This window comes from Taudactylus pleione, unplaced genomic scaffold (genome assembly GCF_031769625.1).
Source record: "Taudactylus pleione unplaced genomic scaffold, aTauple2 ptg000707l, whole genome shotgun sequence".
NCBI classification, from domain to species: domain Eukaryota; kingdom Metazoa; phylum Chordata; class Amphibia; order Anura; family Myobatrachidae; genus Taudactylus; species Taudactylus pleione.
In genome coordinates, this window is record NW_028285109.1 from 16,088,888 (window position 1) to 16,096,693 (window position 7,806).

At 40.9% G+C, this 7,806-nt stretch overlaps 1 protein-coding gene across 1 annotated transcript in view; it reads right to left on the reverse strand.

The window, feature by feature from the left end:
- SLC39A9 (solute carrier family 39 member 9) overlaps positions 1 to 3,844 on the reverse strand; it is a 43,413-nt gene extending 39,569 nt beyond the window's left edge. Inside the window, exon 1 of the mRNA XM_088456573.1 lies at positions 3,641 to 3,844. The gene's annotated coding sequence lies outside the window, so the exon portion shown is untranslated. The remainder of the gene's footprint in view (positions 1 to 3,640) is intronic.
- Positions 3,845 to 7,806: the final 3,962 nt, after the last annotated feature.

Genomic DNA, 7,806 nt, shown 5'->3' on the forward strand with positions numbered 1-7,806 from the left:
ATTTGATACAGTGCAGACAAAATTCAAAGATATAGAACAATTTATTAAAATATTTACTTAATAGAATAACACTAATGTATTGGTCCCATCATATTAATAAAAATTCATTGAAAATGACATATGAAATTTTTTTTAAAAAAATTATATACATCTATATCTATATATGGCCAACAGGTGCCCCCCCTGTGCACTTAATGATATTTTGAATAATAAAAACCAAAATATACCCAAATTAATATTGAATGGCTGCTCCTCTCACTAAATATCTCTGTTAAGCTAGCCATCCACTATACAATTTTCTGTCAGATATCTGTCCAATCTGGCTGGTTGGAATGAAAACCTGGTAATGTATGGGAGCAAATGACAGTCGATCATATGGTTTTAAACACTGAAAAAAAAAAGGACAGAAAAATTGTTCAAATTGGTTAAATTTGTGTGTTTTAACCAGTTTGTCTGAACAATCATTTTTGGCTATTTTCCAGTGTTTGTGAGCAAATGGACGATTGTCATTTGCTCCCAGACATTACCGGGTTTTCATTCCAACCAGCCAGATTGGACAGATATCTGACAGAAAATTGTATAGTGGATGGCTAGCTTTAGGCAGATATATAATAGATAGTAACAAAAAAAGTGGGGTGAAAGGGCGCTCACATAAATAGACGCCTTATAAATATTTATAAAATAAGAATACTGACAGACATACAATACAATAGATATAGATAAAAAGCAATCTTAGTGCCTAGTCAATCAGTCCCAAATGGAAGAATAGATGGTGGAATTTTTCTTCAAGAGACTTCTTAATGTTTCATTTGAGTTGGTCCTTTAAACCAGTGGTTCTCAAACTCGGTCCTCAGGACCCCACACAGTTCACGTTTTGCAGGTCACCCAACAGGTGCACAGGTGTAATCATTAATCAATGACATATTAAAAGGTCCACAGGTGGAGCTAATTATTTCACTTGATTCAGTGTGGAGACATGGAAAACATGCACTGTTTGGGGTCCTGAGGATCGAGTTTGAGAACCTGTGCTTTAAACTACCATTAAAGATGGTGGCTATAAATGTACTCGAGATGTCCACTTAATCTTTGTGGTCTCACTGAAAAATACGCTTACACCAAAATACACCCGGACATAATGGGCCACAAGGGCCACAATTAATAAAACTTCCTTGAAAGCACAAGTAGTATTTAAAACACAATATTTATTTTATAAAACACAGTAAAAAACTGTCAGATATTGCTTACATTAAGTGTCAGTTCATATAAATTGATGAAAACCCAATGCGTTTCATCCTAAAAAGGACTTCATCAGGGGTACATCAACATAATACTGAACCATCAGTCATAGCTTATAACCAAAACGTATCACAGCTTAGTTGTCAGGTGATCACACCCACTGATTTTAAGTGGTGGAAGAATGCTCACAACCAATAGGATGTAATCACTTAGTGGATAGAATGTAATCACTTGTGATATGGCATCTCACTCCTTTAGATCTCTGGAACTGTTTGTCTTGCTTGGTCCCAGCATATTAATAAAAATTCATTGAAAATGACATGAAAAAAAAAAAAAATTGTATATCTCTCTCTCTCTCTGTGTGTATATATCAAATAGTAGTATTCCAATATTATCAACAAGGACCCTAACTCAAGTCCAATTTGTTAGCTTGGAGAGTATGGTAGTACTGGTGTCCTGTAGATGTCAGAGTTTTAAAAATAATGATAATGTATAAGTATGCCACAAATATCTAGCTACAAATAGCGCATATTAATTCTATGGAAGCTATGTGATCACTTTGTTGCAATCTATTGGAGACACAGTTACCAATCCAAAGAGACATTTTTATTGACCTTCAATGACTTTATAACAATTATATCCACTACTTGGAACTTTGTGGCATGCTTATACAGGAACATTATTTTTAAAACTCTGACATCTACAGTATAGGACACCAATACTACCATACTCTCCAAGCTAACAAACTGGATTTGAGTTAGGATCCTCCGCTGATAATATTGGAATACCACTATTTGTATATATAGGGATGTAGTCATGTAACCGGCGGCCTTGCAATCCTGATAGCGGAATGCCGGTTAGGGATTTATGATAGGCATCGACATACCGACACCTATAATAATCCCGACGCCGGAACGCCATCGCAAACGAAGGCAAGTCCGGGGCGCCTTTAGCGTTAGTCGCGGGAGGGGGGGGGGGGGAGACGGAGTCTTCCAGGGTTAGGGGGAGATTAGGGTTAGGCACCCCCCCGGGAGGGTTAGGCTTAGGGAGCAGAAAGGGGGAAGGGGGATTAGGGTTAGGCACCACTAAGGGGGGAGGGTGTGTGTGACACGGGGGTTAGGGTACTTCCCTGCCCCTGTCGGGATCTTGATCCTGTCGGGTATCCGCTGTCATGATTAGCCGCCAGCATTTCAATCCCATTCCTGAAGAAAATGGTGTGAGCATTGAAAAGTCCATTCTAAGCTTTGCAGTCTTTGTGTATTTATTAAAAGTCATCCTGATGAGTTCCTCCTGAAGCGCAAATAAATATATATTTCATGTAATTTTCAATGAATTTTTATTAATATGCTGGGACCCATACTTTAGTGTTATTCTATTAAGTAAATATTTTAATAAATTGTACCATTTCTTGGAATTTTGTCTGCGCTTTATCTTATGGTCGACATAGCGCAGTTCTTTTAAAAGTATTGCATTTATATATATATATATATATATATATATATATATATATATATAAAGAATTATCTTCCTGTGGATGTTTTCCTGTAGTTTTGCAAGAAACGTACAACCATCTGACCAATGATAGGCAACCTCACACACTTCTGGGGCCGCAGCGTGAGGCCCTCTAACCTTCAAAAGTGCTGCGTACTGCTCAAAAGCAAAAAGTTACATTAACAAATATAATCAATGAAAGACACACCTACTTGTAATAACATATCAGCAGGCATCTAAACAAACATTACCAGCTATAAACAAATAAATATGACAGCAAAGTAGGAAGAAGCTGGAGACAGCAAATGACGGCTCGGAGGGTCACCTATTGACCATCACTAATCTAGACAGTGGTTATGTTTATTATGTACATAGCAGAACCATGACGTCAAAACGCAGACAGGTAAAGTAGGCCCATGCTATAACTAGTGTTCAAAATATAGTCATTTAATAATAAATAAATGTAAAAACAGAGACAACCACCGCCATAATCAACTTTTGTAGAAGTATCAAAAATCTGTGCATTTCATAGGTGCTTAGATGTACATGGCTAGCCCTAGGAAAGGGTGCCAAGGCAAACATCAATAAAAAAATATAGATTTTTTTTTATTACTTTAGTATTTGTTTAAGCTCCAAGGCTTGGAGGGGGAGCAGCTGATGGTGTGGCCCCAACTACATCTCACACACTACAGAAACAAACTGATCTCATGATATATTCCACTACTCTACTAGGCACTGCTGTCACTATAGCAGGGAGGAGTACACAGCAGTGTGCAGCACGCCGCGGCGGCTGACACTAGGCACTCACTGCTACACTGACAGGGGCAGCACAATGACAGATACAGCAGCCCCGGGTAATATGGAGGCAGGAGAAGCCAGGGAGGGAAATGACAAGCTGCTATAGGGCACTTACAGGGCTCACGGTTTTCGTCCTGAGACGATGCGGTCTGCGTCCCGCAGGGACCTAATGGGCGCCGGCGGCGGTAGCACGGCTGTCTCAGGCCTTAGCGGGTCACACACAGACAGGCGGCCATCTTGCTTTCTCCGGTTCTCTAGCTGCTGCCTGCTGCTGCCATGGTGTCACCGCTCGCTCACAGCTCTTCCGGGTCACATCGCTGCTGCTACTGCTGACGTAACCCTACAGCTTTACAGACACTACTACTACAGTGCATGCTCGTATATGCCCCTGGTGCCGTGGCAAGCATTACACTTTAATTTGCTATGCACTAAAAGAACAGTCCGGCTCCTGCACTTTCCTTACATAAACACTTCAGCATTCTTCATGTAAATATTGTATTTATTTTATATAATATAACACAGTCAAGTACATTGGAAGTTGCTAATGCATTCAGGGCCCCATTCAGCATGGAACTCCATTGCTAATAATCACACAATCAGCCGATTGTTGCGTTCTGCGTATGCATTGCAGTGCGCATGCGCGAACCAGCCACTGATCGCAGTGACTACGCAGACCCATCGCAGAGTGATTGACAGGAAGTGGCGTTTGTGGGTGGTAATAGGGGGTGGTCGGCCGAATGCTGGCGTGACAGTACGTTTGAACGCAGTTGCAGGGGCGTGCATAAATTAGCCACTGCGATGCCCTACGCAGCTTGAGCTCCCATTGCGAGCGATGAGGATGGCAATTTCTGAGGTCAGGGCTTGTACAAGTGTGCGTGAGGCTGCGATGGTACTCGATTGTACCGCTGTTTTCGCAGTCTTGCTAAACATGGATGTGTGTAAGGTAAAGTGGGCGTCCTTATATAGTGCAGCGGCGGTATTGCGATTTCAATGAATTAGCATACGATCGTAGTTGAACTGCGTGCGCAATTGCTATTGCATTCGCAGTTGCGTTCCGTAGTGAATCAGTGCTAATTGCAGTGAGACAACTCCTGGCTCTTCTCCAGCTATCATGCAAAGGGCAGATTTTTTATATTTTTCATTTGCTGGCTCATATTTGTATGCATAACATTTATTGACGATCATAGTATAATTGACCGATATTTTCGGGTAAAATAGGTAAAGTACTTGGAGGCCTGCGAGCCGGGCCACCCATATCTTTGTCTCTGTTATTATTACCCAGTCTTGTTTTATTACTATCGTGTTCCCAATTGTAAAGCACAATGGAATATGCTGGTGCTATATAACTAAATGTTTATAAATAAATATTCCATTGCTAGCTAGGAAAATAAAAGTGTTATCTTATTGCTGTGTCATGTTTCCTGTGAGATGACCTTGCATGCCCCAACAACATGAGCTCATTTACAAAGCACCCCAGATTGGTACTTGTTAAATTTTATGCGATTCAGAGGTGGACGCAGTGTCGATTTCAGTTGCAAGCGGACAATGTTTTCAGTCCACATCTGTCAGAGTCGCACTGCGTACGTGCTCCAATGGTGGTCCTACTGTGGATTAGGACACAGAGTGATTGACAGACAGTGAATTTGTGGAAACGTAACGGGGGAGTAATGACTAAAAATGCAGTCATGTCGCGACCATTTTGGGGTTGTGTCGCTGCCAGTGGTTAATGCTCCGGCGTCCCAGTGGCTGTGACATTTGCATATTTTCTAATAACTGCTGCGTACGCAATCTGTTAAAACAGTGTAGAAAAATAGTTGCCCACACAAAACAGTAGAGAAGGTGAGAAGTCAGGAAATGAGAGGTAGATTTGGATATTATAGAAGATGTGTACAGTGAGAAAACGAGTGTTTCTCAAATTTGGTCCTCAGGACCCCACACAGGTCACGTTTTCCAAATCACCCAGCAGGTGCACAGGTGTAGTCATTACTTACTGACACATTTTAAAAGATCCACAGGTGGTTATAATTATTTCACTTTTAATTCAGTTTGAGGAGGGATAGTACAGACGGGGAAATATTGATTGGAAGGGCATCGGATTTAGATTATTTAGTTTGTAAAAAGAAGCTGCACTAAAATGATTCAAAATAGGTATAGAAGTTAAAGGTTTGGTAACAAACAGAAGGACATCGTCAGCAAAGACAAAGTTTGTGAGGACCATTCTGAGTGGTGAAACCAGGAAATTCTGTAGAGTCCCTAATTTTTTGAGCTAGGGGTTCCATAGCAAGAACAAAAATGAGAGGGGAAAGCAGACAACCCTGCCTAGTGCCCTTAAAGATGGGAAAAGTGTTGGAAAGAAAGCCATTGCTAAAGACCCGAGCAGAGGGGTGTTGGTACAAAGCCATTATTGAATCTAGAATGGCGCCGCCAAAACCAAAAAGAGACAGTGTATACTTCATATAATCCCAATTAAGTCTGTCAAAGGCTTTCTCAGCATCTAAAGAAAGCAGGATGAATTGTTCCTGGGGCTGAGACAGTAATTGAATTATAGTAAACACTCTGTGGGTATTATCAGAGGCTTGTCGATCCAAGACAAAACCAACCTGATTGAGATGAATAAACTGTGGGAGAAGGGGGGAAATTTGATTTGCTATAAGCCGGGCAAATACTTTGACATCCGTATTTTATAACGCTATTGATCTATAGTTCTTAACATCTGAAAAATCTTTACCCAGTTTAGGGATAGTAACTATTTGGGATTCCAAAAGTTCAACAGGGAGTCGGCATAGTTTAGTAGTGTCGTTAAACAGGTTAACTAGGATAGGAGCTAGAACAGCAGAAAAAGTAGTATAAAAGGTGTTAATAAAGCCAACGGGGCCTGGAGCTTTGCCCTTAGGGCAGTGTTGGCTAACCTTGACACTCCAGCTGTTGTGGAACTATATATTCCAGCATGCCCTGCCACAGTTTTAGCATGCCCTAATAGCAAAACTGTAGCAGTGCATGCTGGGTTATGTAGTTCCATAACAGCTGGAGTGTCAAGGTTAGCCAACACTGCCTTAGGGAGATTTTTAATAACATGCTCAACCCCAAGAGTACAAGGGGCATTTACTGAGGCTAAATCTTCCCTAGACAGAGATGGTAATTTCAAACTAGAAAAGAAAGAGGAAATAGTATCTCTAGTAGGTTGTGGGGTTACAGTGTCAGAAAGTAAATCATAAAGAGCAGCATAATATTGTGCAAAGAGGTTGTAAATATGTTGGGGATTAAATGTCTTTTTATTCTGGCCATCAATCAAGCAATGGATTCTATTTCCTGCCCGTTGGCCACGTAACCTGCGAGCTAACATTCTACCTGCTTTATTACCTGCTGTATAGAATTTATGCCTACTTTTTCATAAGAGGTGCCTGCATACGATCCATAAAGAGTTTCTGCAGCTTTGATCTAACAAGTTGGGATTTTAAATCTGTCTGTAAACATAGATATTGTTTCTTTAAACGGGCCCCGTATTGAATGGCTGTACCCCACATCATAGCTTTTAAAGCACACCAGTAGGTAAAAACAGAAGTGTCCTCAGGATAATTAGTGTCAGAGAAAGGGAGGCTAAAAGTACCTGGACTACTTCAGGGGACTGAAGGAGGTGATCAGATAACCTCCATTGCCGAATTGAGGAGCCAGATGCGGATAAGTTCCATATCCATAATAAGGGGGCATGATCTGACCAAGTAATGGGTAGAATTTTTATAGTGAGTAAGCTGGAGGGTCCACTTATCAGCTAGAATAAAGTCTATACGTAAGTATGTATTATGAACATTAGAAAAGAAAGTATAATCTCGCACCTCAGGGTTTTCGGTCCGCCATACATCATATATATCAAATTCAGCAAGCTATTTTTTAAAGGCCTTTGACAGACCCAAATCCCCAGGGCGGTCACCAAATCCAGAAGCACTAGATCTATCAATACAGGGATCAGGGGCAATATTAAAATCTCCACACATCATAAGGGAACCTTTCTGAACTCTTTGAATCTCAATAAAGACCTCTCGCACAAAAGAGACCTGCTGGGAATTTGGAGCATATAGGAAAACCAAGCTGACCTGTGTATTGTGAAGAGTTCCCACTAGTATGAGATACCTCCCATTTTTGCCAGCAATTTTGTTAGAGAGGGTGAAGGGGGAGTTAGCGTGAAATTTAATAGCAACTCCATTTCTTTTAAATGGCCCATTGGCTGTGTAGCAAACAGGATAGGGATAGAGGGCAGAGAAATGTGTTTCTTGTAAAGCCACC